This window comes from Fukomys damarensis, unplaced genomic scaffold (assembly GCF_012274545.1).
Source record: "Fukomys damarensis isolate Sample0158 unplaced genomic scaffold, DMR_v1.0_HiC HiC_scaffold_23, whole genome shotgun sequence".
Taxonomy (NCBI): Eukaryota; Metazoa; Chordata; class Mammalia; order Rodentia; family Bathyergidae; genus Fukomys; species Fukomys damarensis.
The window spans coordinates 40342195-40368877 of NW_022900935.1; the positions used below are offsets into that span (position 1 = coordinate 40342195).

Genomic DNA, 26683 nt, shown 5'->3' on the forward strand with positions numbered 1-26683 from the left:
CTCATCCTTTCACTTTGGGGGATGTACTTAAACCACCAGGAAGGGAGAATTAGAAAACATACCTGCTAGGTGCACAAAAAATTTGCAACCCAAGACGTAACACGTCTTCAGGAGGGTGACAAAGCGCTGCTCACTTTTTCACCTGCAAAAAGGTGCAGACTCTGGGAAGACCAGGAAGGAAGACCGCCGAGCCACAAAGAAGATAAAGAATGCAAACGAGGTGCCTGGCAGGTACCAGCACCCCGTGGGTCCTCCATGAACACCCAGCACTTGTACCACTCTGCGTGACCTGTGAGCACACGGGGCGGTGGCTGCCGGCGTCACGGCCCATGTTTGTTTTGTGAAATGGTGCAGCTGCTCCTGTGGGAGCCTGATGAAAACTCAGAACCACCACGTAGCAGCAGTCCCACTTCTGCGGATCCGAAGCCACCCAAGTGACCCCAGACCAATGAACGGGTGGCCCAATGTGCAATACACACGGAGGGACGAAAGTCAGGCCTGCAAGGACAGTCTGACGCCCGCCACAGCACAGGTGAACCTCCGGGTCGGCTTGCAAAGGGAAATACGTCACAGAAACACAATGCTCTAGGGTTCCACTCCCCTGAGGCCCCTGGAACGGTCAGATCTGTGGAGGGGGACAGTAGGACAGATGTCCTCAGGGCTTGGGGAGAGGGGCGGACACTCTGCAGCAGCGATTCACACTGGGCACTCCCACAAGCTGACAAGGACACAGAGTCGGCAGGAGGCAGAAGTGACTTCGAAAAGCAGACCCACACACGGCAGGCCAAGCCCCAGCAGCTAGGCAGCCACGAAGGGCTGCTGTCCAGGAAACGCCCCGAGTCCCCAGGGCCCCCGGGGTGTGACACTGAACAGGGTAGAGAAGGGAACGGGGAACCAGGAAGGTGGCTTCTGCACTTCTGGCCTCCCCCACCCACCCGAGCCTGTAGAACCCCATATTGGTCACCTAGGGATGGCCGATGTCCACGCAGCCCACAGGCCTGGGGCTCAGCCAACACCTGCTGCTGATAAGCAGCGAAGCCACAGCTGCTGCCGCACTTCCAGGGGCCTCCACCCTCTCCAAGCCCATCAGGCCCAGCCCCTGGAGGGAATGAGCTCTTCCAAGCTTGTGAGCTCCTGCTTGACCGACTGAATGCCCCAAAACAGAGTATCCGCCTGCTTCTCAACTGCGTCGGAAAATCCGCCACGTCCTTGGCCTTAGGTGTTCCCTCCTCCCCGAGACCTGCGGTCCTCACTCAGGCTCTGCCAGCTCCTACGCCCCTTTGCTCAACGGCGGCCTCGGCCGCCCTTCTGCCCCCGGCCCTGCCGGCTCCAGCAGTGTCTCCTCTGGAACCTGCCACGCCCCTCAAATGGCATCTCTCAGGGGGACCCCAGCTGCCTCTGCACATCTGCCACCCACCCTGGGGCCCCGGGTCACGCAGATCCCAGCCCTCATCTCCCGGTTCCCTTTTCAGCCTCCCTCACGAGCACCATGTCCCCTGTCTGCCACCCACGTCACAGTCATCTGCAAGGCCCGTTCAGGAGCCTCCAACCCTGCCCCCCCAAGTCGGCCTCGATCACGTCCACGTCCACGTTGGACCCTACTGGCACGCGTAATTCAATGCCTGGGGTGCAAACCGTTGGTGCTCAGAGCAACAGCCGATGCAACCAGCAAATACCATAAATTGGAGTGAAAAGACTTGCAACCTCCCAAGTAGACAGAGGAACCCAGAACTGAAGCAATAACGGGCACCCCCAGACCCCGCGATACTGAGACGGGGCTTCTTGCTGTGAGGAAGGAGCCGAGGAGAAACCATGGTGACCAGGAGGCCTCTCTGAGGTCTTCGGGGAAGAAAATGAAGATGGAGCCCTTGGCAAGTCATTGGCACCCCAACGGGTCACGCTTTCCTGGCTGGGTGAGCAGGAAGGTGCAGCACCACTCTGGGTGCGTTACTGTTCAATTAAAGGCTTACACACTTGTTTTAAGGTATGTCAGAAGAACAGCCACAAACCAGGACCGGACACCTGTTGGTGAGGAGGCGGGAACCCTGTGCCTCCATAGCGGGATGTAAAACGGTGTAGGGCTGCTCCTCACAAAACCCAGAGCATCGCGTGACCCCACAATGCCACGTCCAGGTATGTGCTCCGCAGAATGGAACACAGGGTCCAGAGAAACATCTTCACCCCTGTGTTCTCAGCAGCACCATTCGTGGCAGACAGAAAGGACTCAAGTGTCCATGGGTGAATGAGTGGATAAACAAAATCTCTATATACGCACAATGGGATATACTTTCACCTTAAAAAGGAAGCTCTGGGAGGCTGAGGCAGGAGGATTTCAAATCTGAGCCTAGCCTGGTCAACTTAGTGACACGCAAGACCTCGTCTCAAAAAGTAAAAAACAACAAGTGCTGGAGGTATAGCTCTGTGTGAAGGCCCTGGCTTTCATCTCCAGTACCACAAAAACATAAAATTAAAATTAAAAAGTAAGGAAATCCTAACTCCTGCTACCACACAAAAAAATCCTGAAGAGGGCCGGGGATTTAGTTCAGTGGTTCTGCCGCCTACCTTGCAAGTGTAAGGACCGGAGTTTGATCCCTGGTACCAAAAAAAAAAAAAAAAAAAAAAAGAATCTTGAAGATATTTATGCTAAGTAAAGTATGCCAGTCACAAAAGAGCAAACAGGATCTGCTTCTACTCGGACAAGGCTCCTAGAGGAGCCAGGTTCAGAGACAGGCAGAGGGGCAGTCCTGGAGTTGAAAGCTGGGAATCAGAGGTTGTTCTCAGGTATCGAATTTCAACTGTGCAAGAGGAGAGGCGTCCTGGCTGCACTGATGGCACTGTGTCCTGTGCTTACTCCCAGAGCTGTCTGTTCAAAGTGGTGACACTGGGAAATCTCACATTTAGGTCTCTTTTTGTCACCATCCTTTTTTTTTAATTTTTTGGTTTTATTGAGACAGGGTCTCACTATGTAGTTGAGACTGACCTGAACTCACTATGTAGCCCAGGCTGGTCTCGAACTCACAGTGATCCTCCTGCCTCAGCCTCCTGAGTGCTGGGATTACAGGTGTGCACCACCACTCTCGGTCTTTTTTAAAAGGACAGGATGCGAGTCAGGTTACCACCAGTTGGGGTGGGGAGGGAGAGAGAAGGGAAGGCGGGAGGCAGTGGTGGCTCACACTACAGAGTCCCAGCGAAGTCACGAAGTCACCAGCACCACTGCGCTGGGCATTAGCACAAGGTGGGCTGCTGGGGATGGAATGCAGGGCCTGGCCCGAGCTAGACAGGAGACAGTTGTCCACCACGGCGCTGCACTCCCAGCTTGGCTACAGAATGTGACCTGGTAATCCCGAGGTGGTCGAGTTCCAGGTGGTCTGTGTGTCTTTACATTTACACATGCAAATGTTCACCTAGGACCCATGTACCTATTTACCTACAACAACCATTCTCACTCTTCACCAAAAAAGTCACGTACAGAAAAGTACCAAGGTCAAAAATGCCAAACACCCTTCATTTTGTTTTGTTTTGTGATACTGAGCATTGAACACTGAACCACATCCCCATCCCGTTTTCTTTTTTTTTAGACACAAGCGCTCACTAAATTGCTAAGCTGCCCAGGCTGGGCTCCAACTTGCAATCCTCCTGCCTCAGCCTCCCAGAGGGCTAGGCCTACAAGCATCCCCTGCTTTCCTGAGCTCCTCACCGGCTCTAAGCAGTGACCCCGGCCCCCAGCACAGCGCATGCACCAGATTACGAGGTCCACCCCTTCCACCCACTCCAGAGGCTGCTACCCACAGGGCCCCTGGGGGCTTCACCTGAAACCACATGGCTCACGGACCCCAGGGTGCACTTCTGTCCCCAGAGCTCCAGTGGACACTGAAACAAAGAGCGGCTCCTGTGTGCGGCCACTGTTGCCAGATGATGGGTGTGCACTGAACACAGGCTGGAGGTCCCCGAGGGTGGCCGGACTGCTCCTCCTCTGCAGCCACCACCCAGGGGAGCTCGGGGCCAGCTGTCGCTTCTTCCACAGCAACTGCCACTGGGCTGTAGAACAGGGTCTGGCAGAGTTTTGGTAATAAAGTGAACCATACCCATCCCAGAGCACTGCTGGGATCTCAGCTCCACACGTCCTGGCGCTGCATTCCCCTGGCCTCACGGTGGCCTGGCCTGTGACCACCCAAGCTGACATCGGGCCTCCCGGCCTCTGGGACAAACCTCTGCCCCGCCACGACCCCACCAAACACACACCTGGCCTGGCTGCTGCCTCGGCCGCTCCCGTCCCTCCCAACTTCTGTCATCGTCCTGCTCCTGCACGAAGCCCTCGGCCGGTGGCACACAACACTGGCTCTGCCTGTGACTCCGTCTCCCCAGCCGTGGACCCCACAGCAGGGCGCCCGGCACTAACCGGGCCCCAGCTGCCCGCAGCCCTTGTGCTGGACACACGTGGTGGCCCTGGCAGCCTTCTCGTGGGTCCTGCTCCCCCGCACCTGCCTGAAGCCCAGCGAAGGCCACTCCCGGAAGGGAGAGGTTCTCACGGGTGACTGTGCACCGGGTGTCAGCTTTCTCCAGGGCTGCAGAGGCCCCAAAGGGGAGCTGTGCTACCTCGACTGTCAAGAGCAGTCAGGAGACACCCGAGGCTGGGGCGCCCTAGACCAAGGAGCCGGTGTCTCAGGGACGAACCCCCCCACGGGGCCCAAAGCACAGCCTGGGACCAACACCTGGGGCCCTCCCGACTCCACCTCCCTGCCAGGAGGAAGGGCTCCCCCCAACGCCATCGCCAGCCTTCTGCGTCCCCCTGACAGAGATGGGGTTTCCCCATTTGAGAAATAAAGAGCCAAAAGGAGATCAGCTCTTCCCAAGGTAGGCTGCACAGATCCTTGAACCCCAGAGAGAACAAGCACCATGAGCTTAGGAAAATATCTGACCCATCCTAGAGAGTCCCTAAGCCAGATGCACCCTAAAGGCTCTGATAAGTCCTGCAGAGGAGATATTCAGGGTTCTGTTTAATGTCACAAGTTCCCAACCTGGAGGAGAAGGGGAGTTCTTTCCAAAGCCCATCTCTGCCTAATACCCAGAGGGGTGCCCCCCTCGACAGCACCCCGCCACATTTACCAGGCACCAGAGGAGGCGCCCAGTGTGCTGCAGAGCATCCACCCACCTGGTCCCACACACACTCTCTGGAGCCCAGGCCACACCCCAGCCCCTCAAAGCACAGGTCTGACAGGAACACCCAGTTCACAAACCCAAGTCCAGAGGCTGACACTGCAAGGAACCCACGGCTGGTTTCACAGCCCACTGGAGCCTGCCCTCTTTCTTTTCCTTTTCTTTGAGTAGTGGTGATTGAACCCAGGGCCTTTGCACTGAGCTACATCTCCAGTCCTTTTTCCTTTTTCTTTTTTTGAGACAGGGTCTCACTATGTAGTTGAGACTGACCTGGAACTCACTATGTAGCCCAGGCTGGTCTCTAACTCACAGCGATCCTCCTGCATCAGCCTCCTGAGTGCTGAGATTACAGGCATGCGCCACTACACCCACCTTTTTCATTTTATTTTGAGACAGAGCTTCACTAATTGCTAAATTGCCTAAACCAGGCTCAAGTTTCCATCCTCCTGCCTCAGCCTCCCAAAATGCTGGGATCACAGGCATGCACCACCACAAGGACTAGTCTAGGGCTGGGAAAATTATGTCCCACAGGCCAAACCCGGGCCACTGTCTGTTTCTGTAAATAAAGCTTCATTGGCACACAGCCAGGCCCATCGGTTTACGCACTGTCTGGGCTGCTTTGACCGGGCAGCAGCAGAGCTGGGCAGTTCTAACACATGAGGCCCCAAAGCTACAGATTCAGCCTCCGATTCACGTTTGCCGACCCTTGGCTGGGACCTCAGGGAAGGGCCAAACCATTCCCACACTCAGCTCCCCAGGCCCAGGCTCCTGGGGAAGACAAGGCAACACCCAACAGCACCAAGAAAAGCCAGGGAGCTGCTACATCCCCAGCCTCCCCCAGCCCCACAAGAACACCAAGAACGTGTGTGCAGCACTTTAGCAGCCTTCCCCAGTTTTGCACCTCAATGGCAACCCACCAGATCGTACGCACGTTTCCCCCCAAAGATGCAGCTTGTGCCTACGTCACACTCAGATGCAGCAATAGACTGGGTACACACATGCACCCCCAAACGGAAGTTAGACAGGAGGAGACAAGACAAAGCAACGCTTTCTCCCCACGCCTGGTGGCTCATCCTGTGAGAGGCTGAGGGTGCGGAAGGTCACAGGGCCCTCGCTTGTGCCGTCCATGCACGGGGGTCCGAGAGCGGGGGACAGGAGCCCGGAGGCCTGGGAGAGGCTGCAGGCCAGAAAGAAGGACTAGGGAACCCCCGGAGAAGCGCCCCCCTCCCGCTCTCCCAGCGTCCATGGGGATTTTTGCGTTTTGACTCAGACAGAAAGTCTTTCAAATGAAACCGTCGCAGACTAAACTGAAGGCTGAGGAAAGCCCCTGGGAAACGGCACCTCCCGCTCTGCCCGGCTGCACATCCAGCTGCTGTTTACCTCCCGAGCCCCAGTGGCTCCTTCAGGGACAGTGGATGTGGGCAGCCCCTGTGGGACCCGAGGGTGCCCCGCCTTTTGGGGCTCTCAGACCTGCCCCCCAGCTCCTGTCCTGGGCCCCTGTGGCCCTCCAGTCAGCCCACCCACGGGAGGATGTGGCCACAAGCAGGCAGCCACCCAGGGACACCTCTGCTGTCCAACCGGCTCTGCGCCACTCTGGCCAGCTGGGGTGATGCCTGGACACCACCCCAATTTTCCAGTGGGCACTGCAGCCAGCACTGAGTGCTGCCACAGGGTGCGATCTGAGGGGCCCATGGGGATCTCCACCTCCACGGAACAGAGACACCACGCAGATTGTCCCCAGCCACCCCACAGGGGACCCTTCATTACCCAAGAGGACTTCCTGTGAGCACACAGCCAGCAAAGGCAAGGAAGACCCCTGGGGGGCAGCAGCTGGCCTGGCCACCTGGCTGGGAACAGAGGAATAAAGGTGCAGGAGGAAGCCAGTCACCTAGCCTCAGGGTCTCCCAAAGCCTGTCCCTTCCCCCCGCCTTTCCTCAATCCTGTCAACATAAGAACTCTGGGGGACTTGCAGGACAGCATCCCTCTGCGTGGCAAGGACAGGTATCTTCTCTTTTTATGTTAAGACAGGATCTCACTAAAATGCCCAGTCTGCGATCCTCCTGCCTCAGCCTCCCGTGTGCTGGGATTACAGGCATGTACCACAACACTTGGCTCCCTCCAGGTTTTATGGAGAAAAAACCCTCAGCCTCAGGGAGTTCCACGCCAACCCAGGAAGCCGGACCACCCACGAGGGAAGGAAGCTTGGCTATTGCTTTTTGAAACACAGCTCTCCTATTGTGCCACCTTGAGCCCCGCCAGCCCCAGTGGGCACCTCAGAGAGGGAGGCAGGCACAGCTGCTTTGAGGGTGCTGGGCCAGCTAAGGATAGGCTCCACCTGCCACACCTCTCCTGTGGAGAGGACAGGAGGGCAGCTGGAGCTTGGGCAATCTGCCGTAGGACATGGCCAGCTGGGGTGGCAAGGAGGGGGCCTAGGGCCGGGCTCTGTGCCGAGCCCTCTCTTGTGTCCTCGCGGTGGCTTCCCAGGGCAGCATCCCTTCTCAAGCCGTCCTGGTGGCATCCACAGAATACACAGATCACCCGGCAAATTCCCTAGGCACCTGCTACACACTGGGCACAGGCCACCAGAAGGACAAGGGTCAACGTCATGCATGCAAAAGCACTTTATGACTGGGCTCTGCCTGTCTAACCTTGTCCTCCATCTTTTCCTGCCATTGCCCTCCTGACAAGACACATGGGCAGCCCATGAAAATGCTCCCTGGGTCCCCAACCTCAGGACGGCCCCTTGTCACCTGCTTCCCTCTCTCCACCACACTCTCTGGCCCCCACTTCTAGCTGATTTTGCAAATCCCAATCCCAAGGAACCTTTGCCTATTTTGGACACAAGGCCTGGGGATCCAGGGCTCACCCGTCAGCCGTCAGGCCTCTGCCCTGAGGTCAGAGCACTCCTGAGGTCTCCCCTGCCACACACCACGTGGCAGATGCATTCTACCCCGCACCACCAAGCTCACCGGTCACATGCTTGGGCCCCTGTCCCCCTAGGACAGCAGGAGCTCCATGAGGACCGGGACTTGGGTCTCACGCACCACCGTGGTCAGGACTGGAAACAGTACCCAGCCTGTTGGACCATTAAGCAGCCCTTCCGGTCCACACTGCCACCTTCTTCCAGGACAACGCCCAGGGTAAGAGGCTCTGGAGTCTCCCGCCACCTTCATGGAGAGGTGGCCAGGTGTCCATCTGTCCCTGGCTCGCTACAGAACCTTCCTCCACCCGATCCAAAGCTCCTCTGCCTCCGGTCTGTCCCCAGGCTCCTCTGTCCCCAGGTGAGGGCAGAGCTCCACTGAGGCAGCCAATCACCCCTCAAGGGGCCAGGCCCACAGTCCCCAAAGGCAGGAGCAGCCTTGGCATCTCCCCTCTGCCAGCTCAGGGGGCCAGCGGCCCAGCTTCCACCCCACTTGGTTTTCTAAGAACATGCTTCTGCTCTGGAAAACGGACTTCTTTTCTTGCCCCCAAACACAACCATCTGGCCTGGTGTCGGCTCCAAAAAGTCAGGGGTCACGAGGTGACCATGGCCACGTGCTGTGGCTAGGGGGACGTCAGGCCCTTCCCAAGCACACAAAGCTCCTTTTATGGAACAAGATGGGCCAGGCGCTGGCAGACTCCATGGCAGGGAAGCTCAGGTTTGGGTTTTCTCCAAAGCACAGCAAGCTTTTGTCCTACTCGCTCCCTGTCCCCACCCAATAGCCCCTCAGTGGGTACAGAGTCCACGACTCCCAGTCTTGCCAAGCAGAGCCTTCTGCAGCTGGCCACAAAGGGACACTGTCAGGGACAGCAAGGCATGGGCAGCCAGGCGCAAGATGCCCTGTCCTGTGGGGATGAGCTGTAAAGCCACTGCTCTTGAGTAGTAGGTCGTCCTTGTGCTTCTGACAGTGACTGTGGAGATAGCCACAGCTTTCCCACAGCTGGCACGAAATACCCCCCACTTAAAGGAGGAGGGATTGAGTTGGCTCGCGGTTTCAGGAGGCCCAATCCACGGTCAGCTGGCTCCAAAGCAGGAGCGTCATGGCAGACGGGCGTGGGGGAGCAAAGCGTTCAGCTCAAGTTGGCCAGAAGTGGAGAAGGGGCCAGGGACCCGATACAGACCCAAGGTCAGGCCTCTGTGACCATCCAGGCTCACGCATAAATGGGCTCTGCTAATGCCCCAAGCCAGTCAAGTTGACTGTTATACTTAAGCATCACAGACAGCTATTTCCCCAGAAACTGCCCACCATGGCTCTTGGTGCTGAAGATGCAAGGACGGCAGGTGTGAGAAAGAAGCCACCTCCTTGCACGGAGATGGCCTGGCAGTCCGCTTCCTGCTCCATTCACACCTGGATTCCACGAAGGTTACAACTACAGCCCCATCTAAGCCGCGCTTGAACAAAGGGCTCCGGGTGTGGACCACTGACCTCTCCCGAAAGCGTCTCCTGGATCCACTGCCCTCTCTGCCCACAGCTCCCAGGGGTGGCTTGGGGACGAGCCAGGGGAGAAGTGGAAAAACCCCGGCGATTTCACAGAAGGCAAAGTCCTGCGGGGCTGCAGCCCAGCAGGAACCGTCGGCTTCACCCAGACGCTCAAGCCGCCGGCTTGGCTGCGCACATAGTGAGAGTGGGAAAGGTCGACCCCGCCGACAGAAGGTCTGGAGTTCGGGTTTCCCCTTCCCAACACGGCAGAGTGGGGACGGCTGGTGCAGGGTGCGTCCAGGGGCTTCGGCTGGGACAGCAAAGTCTGTGAAGGCCAGAGCCGGGACGAGACGGCCACACAGCGCCAAAGAGCGACGGCCAGACACTGTCACCACGGGGAAGGTCACACACGGGTCAGCGCTGGCGGCACGGGAAGGGAGTGACCTATTTCCAAAGCCCATTCAGGAACCTCCAAGCAAGAACAGACGTCTGACGCGCCAGACAACAAAGGGAAGGGTCTGGGACGCACACCAGGAAGGCTGGGGGAGGTCTGGTGACCTCATGCGGCGCCTGCTTCCTCCTGCTGACCGTCAGCTGGGCCCGGCCAGATCAGCATCCTTCTGCGACACCTGTCTTTCGTGTGCCCATGCTCCTGGCCTCCTGCCAATTTGGACAGGGGAACCAACAGGTGGTCACTGTCCTGGGACCCCTTAGCACTGCCTTCCACAGCTACCTCACCCTCTGTCCAGCAGTGACACCGTCTCTCATGAACCGCTAAGGAGCGTGCACTGGCAAAGGCCCTCTTGGTCCATGTCCCCTGTCCACCACCATCAAGTCAGGGCTTGAGGTCCCTCTTGCCCAGAGCCCAGTGCATGAAGGGAATTGGGCAAAGGCACAGGTACCGCTCCCAACAGGAAGGACAAAGGAGAATCCGGGGGAAGCTTGGGACAAGGAGAGGCAGGCACAAACTCGGAAGTTACAACCTTAGGTTCAAATCCCAGCTCTGACCCTGACCTAGCTCTGACCTGACATTGTTCTGAGCCTCAGTTTCCCCACCTGCAAACCAGGAATAACAATCCTGTCCCAGAGGGACTACTTGAAATCGAGAGAAGACAAGGCTGCCACCCACTCCTCCCTGGGCCTGGTACAAGCTGTGCGTTGGTTAAAGAGAACCTGGAGAGATGGGCCCCACAAAACGAGGGAAGCCTCCACCACCAGGGCAAAGTCCTGTGGGGTTCGGTGGTTGGTAATAAGCCTGTCAAGTTCATGAAGGGATGGGAGCTCCGAGAGAGAGCACTGATTTCCACCACCTGCCAGTCCACAACCCTCCAGCCCGCACGACTTGGTCATGTGGTCCACCTCTGCTGTCAGGCTGGTCCCATCAGCACATCACAGGGACAATCAGGGCCAGGAGAAAATGGTGACCTCCCACCCACGCGCCACTACTGCCGCTCCCTGGACTCCCAGACGCCTCACCCTCTGGACAGGGTCCCCTGCTCGGCACACGCTCCGAGGTCCAAAGCCCCGAACTGTGGAAACGCCTCTCTCTGGACACCCAGCGGTGAACCCTGATCAGGGTAGGTTTTGCCGAGGTTGCACGGAGCGGCTCTCACCCAACCAAGCATTTGAAGTGTGGGCCCCGCGCCTGCCCCCACCCCCGGCCGTCCAGATACTTGGAATTCCGCCGCACACACTCTCTTTGTATGGGTTCTAGCTCTGCTAGGTGGACCACTAACCCAGAAACTCGACCCTCCGGGGGGCCGCTAAGCCCCAGGAATGCAAATGTTTAAGGCCGCCCACCCGGGTTGCCCCTGCAGACTAAACTAAGGTTTAAGAGCTTTTTTCAGCTTAGTATTTTTGGGGAAATTTGTTGTTTTCTTTTTTGAGGGGGATAGGAGGAGGAGGCTAAGAGGAAATGGGACTATTTCCAGCACCTGTAATTACCCGCTGCCTCTGTCATCAGAATCCTTGGCGAAGTCTCTCCCGTGGCCTGGGCCTGACGGCGGGAGTCAGGACTCAGGAATTCAGATGTGGAAGGGCCAGACAAGGGGAGGTGAAATGACTATTTTACTTCTGGCAGTACTGGGGATTAAACACAGGACCTGTGCGCTAAGGTACAGCCCTAACCCTTTTTATTTTTTATTTTGAGACAAGATCTCACTAAGTCACTAAATTGCCCAGGCTGGACCAGAACTTATGACCTTCCTGCCTCAGACTCCCAGAGAGCTGGGATTAATTACAGGCACGTATCACCATGCCCAGCTGAGATGCCTCTTTTAAAAGAAGGAGTGAGGGTCTTCCCTTGAAATTGAGGGCTTCCATCCTTTCATGTCCAGAGTGTACTATAACCCCAACCCAGTAAACCCAACCCCCAGGGAGGTTTCAGCCTCAAGAACACAGGTGACATAAGTGAGAAGTCCCTACAAGGAAATAAAAACACAGAGCCCACCTCAGCACACTTTCAAAAGCAAAGGAATGGCCAGCTATGAGTAGACATGACCCTACAGGGGACACAGGACTGGGAAAGGGCCAGCTGATTCAGTCTTCATTCTGGTTGAGGAACCCAATCCCTACTGTGTGCCAAGCACTGACTTAGACATGGGGACTGAGGTCAAGGATGATGCAGTGCTGAGGGAGACAGTCCACAGATCGCCATGGAATATGTGCTGGATTGGGTCAAAGGTGCTAGATTCTCCATTATTAGTAAGGAGGTTGGCTAGGTCCTCCGTCTACCCATTCACCTACTGACCCAACCACCCATCCCTCCACCCATCTACCCATCCACCCACCCACCCATCCACCCATCCACCTACCTACCCACCCGTCTATCCATCCATCCATACACCCATCCATCCAGACTCCTAAAGAGCACCCACCACGCCCCTGACACCATGCCAGGTGGGCACCAGGAACCCAACAGTGATCGACAAGGTCTGCCTGGACAATGTTCCAAGACCTCCCCTGGGATTCCTCACAAGCTGTGTCCCCAGTTCCCTCCCCTTCTGCTCCATGGCCTCAAATACTCCACAGTGGAAGGGGGCGATGGGTGTGCTCTTCCCTGTGCATCAAGGAATAAAGGAGATGTGCTGAACAAACCAGCTATTATAAAACACCCCACAACTGTGTGCAGGGGACACTGAGAGACAGGGACTCTCCTGGCCCTCCCAAGGCACAAGGGAAATGCGGGTGCCCCACATTCGCACATACCTCCTCTGGAGGTTATGGCCATCTGGCTCCGGTAGAGGAGGAGGCCGTGCAGGTGGACGTGTTCAAAACACAGGGGATGGTCCTGGCCACAGACAAGAACAGCTGGTGTCACCCTCCAGTCTGTCTTCCTCCGGCTCCAGCCCCTGCCTAGGACACTGTCTGGCGCTCGCTCTGGAGTGTCTGTACACATCTGAAGGAGGAAGGTTCCACCGTGCACATTGAGGAGGGAGAAACTACAGCAGGGGGTGGAGACCGAGAAAACACAGCGACCTGCACATCTGCGTCCCCACCAGGGGCCCTGGCCCGGCCCTGAGCAGGTACGGTGGGCTGCACTGCAGTCTCCGGACCTGGCTGCCTCTGACTCAAGCACCCAGCAGGCAGGGGACTGGCGCAGGCCGAGGCCCAGCCATGGTCCCCAGGGAGGTCTGAGGACAGCCCAGGCAGGCGGGTGGCTTCCCACCTGAAACTGTGGAGGAGGAGTGGCCACAAAACACAGTGCAGCCACGGAGTTCACTCAGAGCCACCTAAAACCAGTCACCCACTGCCCCATCCAGTCTGCCCTCTCCACCTTCCTGGCTCTCCCCTCTGCAGTCTCCTCCTCTCACTGAGGGCTGCTGTGGTTCTGGCCCCGACCCAATGCCGGCTGCAGGGAGCCTGGGACACACACAGAACAGGGACCCTGCTGCACCGCTTGGGCTTTTCTCCAGACTCGATGCAAGGACCCCACCCATGCCAGGGCCCCTTTTTCACCAGGCATTGTCCTGTCCTTGGGACAGGGACCCTGGCTCGACCAGCTGTGTGCCCAAAGGCCCTGGTCTGCATGAATTCTGCCCAAACTGCCGAATGTACAAAAGAACAACACTCTGACCACCGTGCTTGCCTTCAGTTCACCACACAGCGGTTCCACGAGAGGAACTCACACCTGTTTCCAGGTGTGGAAACTGGGCTCAAGGAGGCCAGAGAATGATCCAGGATCCAGTTCAAAGCTCATGGTATTCCCAGGATTCCCAGCCTGGGAGCAGAGGCAGGAGGGTGGCCCCGGGACAAAGAAGAGAGGGCAGGGGCCTGGTGGGCCATAAAGCAAGACTCCACACTGCTGCCTTCCTGTCTGGTCCCCAGACAGCCTGGAGATGCTGTACCCAGGCCACAGAGGATATGAGGCCAGGGGAGAGGCTGAGGCAGGGAGGCTCCACTGGTCACGAAACAGGGGCATCAGGGGGCTCTGAGTGCCCATGTCCACCTTTGCCCCTGCCTGCCGTCAGCCTGGCCCCCAGAGGCCTGCTCTCCCCAGGAACAGGAAACACCAGCACTTCAGGCTGTCTGGGGAAAGGGAACGGGTGAGGCTGCTTCCTGTCCCCACCTGGCCTGGCACAGCCCACAGCTGTCCACCCTGTGTCTGCTGGCTTTCGGGGACACCCAGGCTGAGCCGGCACACAGGCCCTTCACACACAACACGTGACATAAACAGAAGGTTGAGGAGGAATAAAAACTCCCACCAAGGCAGCCAGGAAGCTGCGGGGCCTCAAATAGCAAATCAGTCCCCTGTCACAGGAAACCAGCTACACACGGCTTTGACACTGTCCTTCCCCCTGGTGGCCTGAACATCTGCATCTCTCTCTTTCCAAATACCTAAACCGGAGTCCCAGAGTCAAATCGAGTTTGATGCTGACATCTGTTAGGCACTCACTGCATCTCTGGGTCCCAGCTAAGCTCCTGCTGGTTTTATATCCACATCACCTCCCATCGGCTAGAAATTTCTCCCCGTTGCCCTCCTCCTTGCTCTCAAACTCTCCCACAGCCCAGGCAAGGCCCAGCTTCCTCCAGGAAGTCTCCCCAGATTCACTTGCCAGGTAAACGCTGGTCTGCATCAAAACCCTCCAGAGCCAGGTGTGGTGGCACACGCCTGTAATCCCAGCACTCGGGAGGCTGAGGCAGGAGGATTGCTGGGAGTTCGAGACCAGCTTGGGCTACATAGTGAGTTCCAGGTCAGTCTCAACTACATAGTGAGACCCTGTCTCAAAAAAAAACAAAAACAAAAACAAAAACCAGCCCTACTGGCCTCTCTTCCCCTCCGAACCCTTTGACTTTGGGTTGCAGGGTTTGGAAGACGCTGGGTATTTGCAGCTTCCTCTTCCAGATGGCATATGGAGCCCTCCAAGGCCAAGATTAGGAACCCCCAGCATGTGGGCACCTGGGCCTGGGGTCCCTGCTGTCAGAACAGTGCCAGGTAACCTCTTTCCATCCACGCTTCCACTTCCACTTCATGGGGGAAAGTGAGTTTCGGAGAGGTTAAACATTGCACCCCAGTACCAGGCTGCAGCTACCACCCCCAAATCTTAGCCAGGCTTAGCCTGCTTCATCCTCATACCCAGACCCAGCCTCCCAGTGTGGCCGCCTCGGGAGGAGCAGCCACCGTCCTAAAGAAAGGGGAAAGGCCACACACATGCCTTTCATCCAGCCCTCTGGGAAGTTCAAGCTCAGCCTGGGCAACTTACGGAGACCCGGCCTCGCAATAAAAAATAAAAACAGGGCTGGGGATATAGCTCAGTGCAAAGGCTCTGAGTGCCCCAGTATCAAAAAGAAGGAGCAGGAGGAGGAGGAGGAGGAGGAGGAGGAGGAGGAAGAAGAAGAGAAAGAGGAAAGGAAGGAAAGGAGGGAAGGTGGAGGCAAGCAGGCTGGCTGTACCCAGACACGTCACTGAACTGCTGTCCGTCCAGGGCGGTGGGACCTGCATGCCCCAGGGCACCTAGCCCCACCCCGGTACCTTTAGGAGCCCCCTTCTTCCTTCTTCCTCAGCCACACATCAGGCCACAGCCTGCGAACCTCACTGTCCAGCCACAGAAGGGCTCCACCTTTAGTTCAGGGCACAGCCGAGGCCCCAGGGCCTGCCCAATGCCAGCACAAAGTCCCTGTGCCCAGCTAGCTTACCAGGCCCAACACGTGTGGAGCCATCACTGTGCTGCGGGGGTGCGAGCGGACAGCCCACACCCTCACGCACCCCGCACTCTCCTCCCTGTCCCCTGGGAGCTGCCTGGCAGCCCCTCTGCAGCGGAAGCCAGCCAGGTCCCCTGGGGCACTGTGCACCAGGGCGGGGGTGCCGTCTCACCTGGCACCGTCCTCTTGGCACAGCGCCCCTCCCCCTGCCTGCCGAGGGCAGGGCTGAGCCGGAAAAAGCCCCGGGCGGGCACTGGGGCTCCCTGGCAGGCCAGAGCCGTGCAGCACAGCTCCCACCCCCTGACCCCTGGCACCTGGTCCTGCTTGTAAATGACTAAGCGGTTTCTCCTGGGAGGGAGCCGTCTGCCAGGAGGCCGGGCTGGCTGCAGAACTGCACCAGGATGCCCGGAGCTGCACGCGCGCGAAACCCATAATTAGCAAGTCCTCTTCTTGGGAAAGAAAACCCCTCCATGTTTTGTTTTGTTTTATTTTCCCCTTAAATGAAACAAATCCACCCACGCAGTTACTGGAAACGCAAGCATGTGAAACTGAGCCGTTTGCAGAGAGAATTAGTCAGCAACCTTGTGCGCAGGTCGCTCTGGGAGGTGGGGCCGCCTGAGGCTCCCAACGCAGAGCGGGACCAGGTGACCCTGCCCTTCCACCCACCCCGTGTCCTCCCACGGCAGGCGATGCCCTCAGTGCACCTGGTACCCAGGGCTGGCTCGCTGGCACTGGATGGGGAGCACAGAGCAAAGCACTGGCCCGACCTGGCTTGGGAATCGACCTAACATTCACAGCCCACCCACCGAAGGAGGGGACCCTCTCCAGGTCTCAGTCTTACATCTACAAAGTGGGGGTGACAGAATTTATGGGGTGTGTGTGGTGTCGCCAGAATCACCGATATGAGGTGCCCGAGGCGCTACGGGAGGGCAAGCTGAGGGCTGTAGGGAAGTGCAGGTCCCTGACCTGAGGCCCTGAAGGAAGCAGAGTGGGCAGGTGTGGCTCTCCAGGGCTCCGCGCCCAGAGCAGCCGGGCCTCTTGTCACAGGGGAATCTGCTGAGTTGGTTCCCAGCCCTGCATTTTACCCACAATGCAGCCTGGCAAGCAGGCAGGCAGCGGGCTAGGCCAGGTGCTGGCGGGAGAGGTACCCACACCGCGTTCCCTGCCTGCCGTATCCTGACAGGAAAAGCAGACTCACCCCACAGCTGCTTCATTTTAAACCAGCAGTGTTGTGACTTTAAAAACAAGCACAAACCCCCACTGAATTAACTGATGTCTCGAAGGGTCTGGTTCCTGGGCTTCTCTTAGTGGGGAAAGCAAAGGAAACTACAGTGGCAGTGTCTCCTGTCCCCTCACCAGGACAGCGCCCTCTGTGTGCTTTCAGTTGTTCCCCAGCCCTGTGTCCTTCACTCCTGGCCCTGGACCTGGGAGTCTGTGACCCAGATTAGTGCCCTCATTTGATTTAGGAGCGTGACCTCAGCCACTTGCCACCGGAAATATCTGAAGGAATATCCCGTGGGAAGGTCATCAAAGTCGGGGGCTTAGGGCTGATTTCTCCTGGAGAAAAACAACCTGTGTAAGAGGCCCACACCCCGGGCTGGCAGGGTTCGGGGGAGATCTAAGGGTGTGGCTGTTTTCTGAGGGTCTTGGTGGGATTTCCCAGACAAAGAGCAGATGCTCATGTCAGGGCCCTGCCCTTCTCCTCCTCCCTCCCTATCCTCCCCGTCTGGGTCAGGAACCCAGGAGGTGGGCAGGGGCCAAAGGGAGCCCATCAGGAAGTCTGAGGACAGCTTCCAAATTTCGAGTGGGTGGAAGGATTCTGTGGGGCGTGGCCAGGTCCACTCCCAGCCCAACAGACCCCCACAGTGCCCAGCAGGCCTTGGGACACTTCCCAGTTGTCTGGGTGCTCCGCTTCTCACCGTTCCAATGACACCCGCTTTGTCCACTCAACCTTCACTAAGCACCTGCTAAGGGCCGACTCCAGAGACAGCACAGCGGGCCTGCTTAGCGGCACAAAGGACACACTGCGTCCGGCCTGACCTCTTGTAAGTCCCCGGGAAAGTCATATGACTTTATTTTTATATTCACTATGTAGCCCAGGCTGACTTCGAATTTGCAATGATCCTCCTGCCTCAGCCTCCCAAGTGCTGGGATTACAGGTTTGTGCCAGCATGCCTGGTGAGCTGACCTGTGTTTTTAAAGCTTCGGTTTCCCACCTGTACAATGGGCCCAGTAGCTGCACTTGAAAGGGTTCTGGGCACAGTGCACACGGAGCCTGGCATAGTCAAGGCCCCATAAACATGGAGCAGACTGGCCTCATTTCCGAAGCCCAGGTGGCCCACACACCACAGGCCTGCCATGGACTCCCATCATCTTGGGGCTGGCTCTGGGCACCTTGCTCACGAAACCCTGGGTCACTTCACTCCATTCCTCCACGCAGCCCAAAACTCCCTGGGGCAGCTTTCCCTGGGTGCTTCCCAAGCCAAGCCAAGCCACCAACAAGTCAACACAAGCGCCTCCGGTCCTCCCATGGTGCCTGTCGAGGAAAACATAAGGGATTGAGACCCGCACTTTCGAACATTGGGAGAGCTGTCACCCCATGGCCCTGTCAGCACCCACAGGAGGAAAAATGAATCCAAGTCGGAATCATGGCTGCCTGAGTGTGAGCATGTCCTAAAGACCGTCAGTGTGGGCATTCAGAGCGGGTCAGCCACATGCATGTCAACTACACGCGAAAGCAAATCCTACTTCAGCGCCCATGGTCCACGCCCGGGGAGACAGCACCGCACCTCTGTGTGGTCCAGTGAGCCTGGGCAGACCCTGCCTTGCCCTATAAACATTTAGAGGGAAACAGAGGGCCAGGAACAAGTTACACCAAGACAAAAGCTCCGTCCTCTGACGGCTTCCGTATCTCGAAGCTTAGGAACTAGGTTCGGCAACACAGAAATTCAGCTTTTCACACCTGACACCTGACACCTGGCAACTCTCAGAAACATGCTGGTGTCACCTGCTGGCCCCAGCTGGCCCTGTTGATTTTTATTTGTTCCCCACAGTTTACTGCAAGTGCCTCTGGGAGGTGGCGGAGGCGGGCGGGTGGGAGAAGGCACCTCACCGTGGACCCCAAGTTCAATCTCATACAGAACCTTGCTCCCCATACCCCCAAATAAAAGTAGGGCCCCTCTGGTGTGTCTTCTCCTCTTCCCCACTCTGGCAGCCATGAGATCCTGCAGGAAACTGGGGAAGGGGTCCTGGGGAAGCTCAGCTGCAATCCCCTGAGCCCAAGACCCACCTGATCTCTTCTAGGACTCAAGGTCATCCCTAAGCCAGATGAGTCTTTCCATGCACATTAACGAAATGAGGGAGTACGAGGAGATGGCTGATGCTGCTGACCAGGGCCCGGGATTCACCCTATCTTCCCTGCTGCTGTCTGTGCCTGAAATTTTCCATCATAAAATACACAAACTGCAAGCAGAGGCCAAGCTCAGCTGCGGCGAGACCCATTAGGAGAAGAAAGAAACCCAGTCATGGGAAGGGCTCGGCTCAGACAAGCCTCCGGGCAGCCCCGTCTGGGCACCTCGCGGAGCAGGCACCGTGACAGCCACCATTCAGGGAACAGTGGCTGAATGATGAAGGAATTTTTCAAAAGAGAAGAAACCTTTATCCCAAGCCATCTGTCCAGACAGCCCGTGTGTGGCCTGATGCTGGGAAGATGAGCTTTGAGGGGCAACAGAGGGCAGGAGACGGAACAAGAGGAGGACCCGGCCACGCAGGACAGGATGGCGGGCGGAATCTGCCTTCCAGGACTTCACATTTCTCCAAAGACGAGGAGATGTTTGCAAAAGAACCCTGACACTTCGGTGTCACTCAGAGGCAATGACCATAAATCGCTTTCACAGCTTCACAAATACAGTGACCTTTCTCATTAGCGCTTTCTTAAAATCTCCAAGCTAGAAGAGCTGCCAGGGAGACGCGCTCATGGTCTCATGTTCATAGCATTCAAGGTGCGTGGTTTGGATTCCCAGGTCCTCCCGACCCACCCAGCGCCGCTTCCCTGGAAACCCGAAGGGTGCCTGGGCACGAGCTTGAGCAGCCTGGCCCCTCACATCGCCCGCCACTCTCTCTGCTTCTGGGCTTGGCAGGCAGCTTCTTGGGATCCATCAGCGCGGCCCGCTTGCTTTGCTGCCTCCCCGCGGCAGGTCACCCACCGTCACAGGTCCCTTAGGAGACCCAGTCCACCCCACCTGTTTGTCTGCCCACCTTAGGAGTCTCCTGGCCTGGTCACTGACGTCCACCTGGGTCTGACCAACGCCCAGAGTGTCTGGCTGGGGAGTTGCTGCCCTGTTGCCTGGCTCTTTCCTTGGATGAGGTGTTAGGGAGGCCCCGTGAAAGTGGGTCACCTGCTGCCAGGAGGTCAAGGTGTCCCAGGCCCCAGTCCCAGAGGAAACACAGGGACACGGCTTCATGCCTTGGGCTGCCGCATCCCAGCTGCACACACTTCTGCCAACACTATCGTCACCTCCTCAGAAGGAAGGTCCAGCCCATCTGTACCCCAGGCCCAGCTGCCACCTGTACCCACCCACCCGGCCCATGTCCCCTTGGGACAGGTTCAAGGCACCTCCACATATCTGGTCCCCCAGCCCTCTGAGGCCATTGGACATCAAAATCTCCGAACATGCTGGATTCCTCAGTGACATCTGCAATTCAAGTCACCAAAGCCTGCCTATTCCATATCAGAAAGGCTTTCAGGTCCGTCACCTGGGAGTTCAGGGCTGTGGACGCACAGCCTCCTCACCAGACTCTTAAGGCATCCGTAACTATTTTCCGGAGAGCCTGAATCAGCTGGATGCATCTCTGTTCTCCAGAGAGACCGACAAGAAGGGGTTTATTAGGAGACGTGGCTCACGTGACTACAGAGGCCAAGAAGGTCCACACTAGGCCACTGGCAAGACTGAGACCCATGGAAGTCCTCAGAACTGTAAAAGTTGGGGAGCTGATGTGAGTCCCAACAACATCCAAGGGTGGCCTGGCTCCAGGAGACAGCCAGCATTCACATTAGCCACGGTGCAAGGGTGTCCCCTAAAAGCTCCTCCCCAAACCCAAGCTGGGTCACTGGAGGTCATTAGGACTCAAGGTGTCATGAGGGTAGCGCCTTGGTGCCACTGAGCTAAATCCCCAGCCCAGGACAAGGATCCATTCCTGTAAGGACAAGTGTTGTCTCTTCCCTGATGGAAATGGTGCAATGGAACTGACCTGCCACGTCAGGCACCCCGAGCTGACCTAGGCTGCTGGCAGTTTGAGCCATCAGCAATGGCTGTCACCGTGAAGGCCTGGGTGAGCGGAAGTCCACACGGCTGAGCCCGTGCACAAATGCCTTCCCTGCCACCACGGCCAGTTTGCTCATGAGCGATGACGGAGGGGACTGGGGAAGGAGGCTGACTGTGGCACACAGAACGGGCCACCCTGTCCGCTTGATCTTTAAAGTCTCCTACTGCGGTCACCTTCTAGCAAACACTTAGAAATATCATCCTGTCCTTTGTCCACTCAGAGGGGTCTGGCCATTTCTCCCTCGAAGTCAAGTGTACAGGCAGGTGCACTGCCCAAAGCTCTGCCCAGTGAGAAGGTTTCCTGTCACCACTGTCCTGCAGAGACACCCAGAGAGGGGCTGTCGTGCTGCCGCCATCCCCTTTTGAGTGCTGATGCTGAGCACCAGCTGATCCTGGAGTGCACCCATGACCTCTAGGGGTGCATGCTGGGGACAGAGGGCCATGTGACAGGAGTAGGGGCCCTGAGCATTTGGCCTACTCTGCACTTGTTCGTGCCTTCGGGACCTGCTCAGCCCAGTCATGAAACCACTACTTGGAGAGTACTGCCACACCATCCGGCGTGATGGCCCCGTGGGTCAGGTAACACCCAGTTTATAATGAGCAGCTCAGCTCAAATGGTAACCAGGTGACCCATGGTCAAAGGTTTGGTTTCTCCCCCCCACCAAAGGTTTAGTTTCTACCAAGCAGCACACAGAGAGCTGCCTCTCCAGAGGAGAGGAGCTGTTTGAAAACGATGGCAAGGCCTAGCTCTGACACCCCACAGCCCTGAGCTACAATCCACCTGCCTAAGTTTCCTGCCAAAGGCAGTGATCAGCTTCCCTCTTTGCCACTGCTATCTCAGGTGCCACCAGAGCTGCTGGATCGTGTGGCCCGAGCAACAGAGCAGCTCACATGGTAGCCCGCATCTGCTGCAGAGCTCACTCCCTTCCTGGGCCCCACTTGAAACCAGTTTTGGAGACCCTTACAAGACAAACCGTCACCACACACCCACAGGAGGGTGTGTTCCTGCCAAAATGCAAGTGAATCCAGTAGCCTTGCGCCTCTTTCTTGGTTGGTCAATGACCCTTCACCTGAGGTTTCCTGACACCCCGTATGGATGGGGCAAAGGGCCCTTCAATTTCAAAAGGATTTATTTCCCACAAATGTTGTATTGGTGAATTCAGAGTAGGAGGCATTTCTCCCTCACTAGGTCCAATCAGCAGAATGTCATCGATGTAACAGGCCAGCGTGATCTACGGAAGGGAAGCCATTAGGATCCCTGTGAGGTGAACTGCGGCCCAGCAGAGTTGACATCCATCCGAACTAGGAAAGCACAGTTGTAACACTGTAAGCAAACTGCTTCCGGTCAGCCTGATGGACAGGGCTGTAGAACAGGGCATTTGCCAGATCACTGGCTGCACTCCAGGTACCAGGAGACAGTCATTTACTCAAGCAAGGAAGCCACACCTGGTTCAGCAGCTGCAACTGGAGTCGCCACTTGGCCAAGCTTATGGTAACCCACTGTCACTCCCAGGGTTCATCGGGTTTTTAGCAAGGGCCAAATGAAAGAGTTGAAAGGAGATGTGCACCAACTCCACACCGGGCATCTTTCAAGTCCTTGACGGTGGCACTGACCTCTACCGTCCCTCCAGGGTGCCACATAGCTTTTGATTTACATCTGCCTGGGTGGAGGCAGCTCCGGTGCCTCCCATGTGACCTTTGCCCCCATAGTAGACCTCACCCCACAAGTGGGGGAAGCACTGTGAGGATTCTGCCAGCTGCTAAGCACATCTGTTCCCGTTTTGCATGGTGGAGCCAGAAAAATAAGCACAGGATATGTTTGGGGACCCATTAGGCTCACTGTGAGTTGTACCTGAGTTCAACCAATCACCTGACCTGCTTTAACGAATCCCTCTCTAACTGGCGGCCAAGTGACAGCCCTCAGCCGGCAGTCCCACAAGAACTGACTATTTCCTTCTCTCCGCTGCGCAGTGCCCCTCGGGGGAAGGCTGGGGTACCAGTCTACATTTTTGTGGGCTCTCTGGGCTCCTAACTCAAGGGGAGCCAGTCTCCTCTTGCTCAGGAATGCAGGGTTTGCAGCCTGGCTCAGGGATGGACCGAGGGCCACTATTCTGCATTCTGCGATTTGAGTTAGACTTTAGTTCACTCGCCCCGCAGTTTTTCTGCTTACACAGATGGAGTAAGAACATAGCAGGCTTCCATCTATCTGCCTGCTCAGAACACCATGATTAACTCACTAGGGCCACAGGTCTGCGCGAGTCAGACTGTGCTGACTGGGGCTTTGCCGCTGTTGTCCATTATGTTAATTACTGCTTACATCCACCTCGCCTTTGACGGGTGAGGACCGCCACTCGGCCCCCACCACCCAAGGTCCGATGACTCCCGCTCCATTTTCTGAGTGACTGTGAGGCCTGGCACACAGAGAAGAGCGGCCCTGGAGCTCTGCTCTTCAAGGGTGCTGAACCACCCTCACCCATGTGTTTCTCAGAGTGCCGGGGCCCATGGTACACAGACCCAGACCACCCTGAGGGCAGAGCTGGGCTGTGCCTGGGATTCTCCTGCCTGACTCTTCATGAAGCTTGGAGAGCCTAAGGCTGCTGCTGCTGCTGCTGCTGTGGTCTCCCTCCTGGCTGTTGGACTCATTTTTTTTTAAGATTGGGCAATAGGCAGAACTTTTTGCTTTTGGTTTTTTGAAACAGGGCCTTACTATGCCCATCAGGCTGGCCTTGAGCTCATGGTGATCCTCCTGCCTCAGCCTCCTAAATGCTGAGATTACAGACCTGCACTGCCATGCCCAGCAATAAGCAGAACTTTTACAACACAAAACAAGCAAAAAGCTACCAAAAGGCCCAGAGAATGGCCTACTGAGTCACTGGGGTGCAAGGTCCCTCTGTCCATCCTACCTCCAGGGCAGAAAGGCCAAGCTGACCCCAACCTTGTGACTTGATTTTCTCCTTCAGTGCTGCTGACAAAGTAGTTACAGATGACCTCACACTGTGCACTGGCTACAAAAATCCCAGCATGTGCGTGTACATATATGTGTGTGACTGTGTGTGCACCCATGTGGCATTCATGTGTCCACCCTGGTGAGGGAAACTGAAGACTCATTATTGCCTCCCTTCCTTGAAATTGTTCATACTAAAAAAATTTTTGTTAAAAAAATTTTAATACAATTTCCTGAATGAAAGACATGGCAGTACAAGGGGTCCAAGGTCCTGGATTTGAGGGAGGCTCCCTCATTCAGGAACCTCAAGTCCTTGGACAAGTCATCTGTCTGCTTGGAAAGAGGCGGGTGGAGGAAGGACTCACATCCCGGTCCCATATATGAGTTCCTGCCCAAGACTCAGACAGGAGCTTGGGCCTGGCACACATCTGTGACACTGTTCCCTAGTCTTATGCTGATGAGGGCTGGTATTACAGCCCTTAGCAGCACAGTGCCTTGAACTCTTGGACTGGGAGGAATGTTGTGGTCAGCTAACCAAGAAGATAGGGGAGCAATTTATTGAGGACCCCAAAACTAAAGTCCCTGGAAGGTCTGGGTTCCACCCATCAGGCTTGCAGGGGAACAAAAGACCCATGCACCCCCAGGCAAACTCGGGCAACCTGTATCTGCCTTTGTACCTCTATCTAATCAAACTTTTGGGGCTTTTTGGTGGTGTTTTTCATTTTTTTTTTTTTTTTTGTGACACAAGGTCTTGCTATGCAGTCCAATCTGGGCTTGAACTCACTATGCACCCCAGGGTGGACTTTTGGGTGTTTGTTGGTTTTTTTCTTTTTTTTTTTTTTTTTTGTGACACAAGGTCTTGCTATGCAGTCCAATCTGGGCTTGAACTCACTATGCACCCCAGGGTGGCCTTGAGCTCGTGATGATCCTCCTGCCTCAGCCTCCCCGAGTGCAGGGATTACAGGCATGCACCACCAACAAGCCTGGTTTCTAATAAAACTTTTTAGAACAAATATATAAATCCATTCACACACACACCAACTGGGTCCTACTTCATGAGAACTGGTACAAAATTCCTGAACTCTGCTGGAGAACACCGTGAGAATCCAAGGCTTTGATAACTGTGAAATCACGTCTGTAGGCAAGCATCCCTCACCCAGAAGAAAACAGTAGGTACAGGAAGGGGGCAGGCGTGGAGCAGGCACACAGCCTGCATTGTCCTTGGAGAGCTGCTGGCCTCCACCAGCAGGGATGACTTAAACACCCACACTGGTTCCAAAGAGGCTAGTTTCACACAGCACCCTGAGGAGCCCACGGAAGGGTGGACCCGCCTGGCTGCAGCAGCCCAAGAAACACATCTCCCTCCATCCAAAGGGAAGGCCCATGCCTTCCTCAGACCCCGCAGGCCATCCGCTGTGCACAGCCCCCAGCCCCGCGGAAGCCTGCCCGGGTTCACCCTGCTCGGCTGGTGCCTACTGCTTCGGGTGGTTCTGCTTCGAGGGTGGCCGACTGGCTGGGCACAAAAAAGAAGACTTGTAAAGGTACTGCAGCTGGCGACTTCACACATTCCTGTTCGCAGAGGCATGCACACACATACTCCATCTACCGGATAAAGTACTCCTTGCAGAAAGAGGAGGGATGCTTCCAATGATCTAAGCCATCACTCTGCAGCTGCCTGGCCCATGACCTCAGTGCTGGGGACAGGAACCAACAGCAACAGCCGGTACTTGGGTCTTGGTGTGCAGCCCTGGCTGTGCAGTTTGGGGAAGGCAGCCTCCCTCGCGGGGGCCCCGGGAAAGCAAGGGTAGGCCTAGCCAGATGCCCTCTCTTGCAATTCCTTACTGCGGTGCCCCACACTTAACCTGGTACTTTCTGCCTCCCCAAGGAGCAGGGATGGGAGCCTCGGTCTCCACGCCCTTCCCTGCAGCCCTCACCCAACAGCCAGGGATGAAATCACCCCCAGGTGCTAACCCCGGACAGAAAATTCTTCCAAGGACACCAAACCTTAGTCACAGGGGATGGTGCTTTTGCCATGAACACCTGTTAAAACTCAACTCATGACCAGGCTGATGCTACTGGCTGGAGTATTTAATTAAATATTACTCACTCAGGAAGCAGCCCCTGCCAAGTCACCACCAAACCGTGCAGTGCATTTTCAGAGAAAAAGAGAGAGGAGGAGGGAAAGAGCGAGTGCTCCAGTTGGTCACCAGCGGGGCGTTCCTGAAGGGTCCCTATGAAGTTTCACCCACCCACTTCGGAGAACCGGCAAGGAGGGTCCCGCTAGGGAGCAGCCCCTGCCCGGTTACCAGATGGGGGACGCACAGGCCCTTGCTCAGATGCACACAATGACACACAGAAACACAACCACCTTCAGACACACACACAGACACATGTTCGAGCCACCGAAACACACTCGCGTGCACACACGTGTTTGTCACGCACACTCTCTTAGGCCCAGCCTCGGGAACACACACCTTCACAAAGGTACGCAGAGGCACACACAGACACACTCGCTCTGAACCGCAGCTTCCAGGGGCTCCAGCAGCCCTCGCTGCTCCACCTCGGGAACTCGCACGGGACAGTCACCAGGGCCCACACACCCACAGGGGCGGGGACCTGTCCCACCACGCACCCGCAGACTCTAGGAGCGCCTGTGTTTCTGCTTTATCGATTTCCTGACAACCCTGCGCTCTCCCCGCGTGGCCCCAGGAGCCGCC

The 26683-nt window shown here is 56.7% G+C and overlaps 1 protein-coding gene across 1 annotated transcript in view; it reads right to left on the minus strand.

Moving 5' to 3' along the window:
• The window catches only part of Spsb1 (splA/ryanodine receptor domain and SOCS box containing 1), a gene marked incomplete at its 3' end in the record, with an annotated part of 32325 nt that extends 16407 nt beyond the window's left edge, over positions 1-15918 (minus strand). Inside the window, exon 1 of the mRNA XM_033767394.1 lies at positions 15871-15918. The remainder of the gene's footprint in view (positions 1-15870) is intronic.
• Between the last annotated feature and the right edge of the window lie 10765 nt (positions 15919-26683).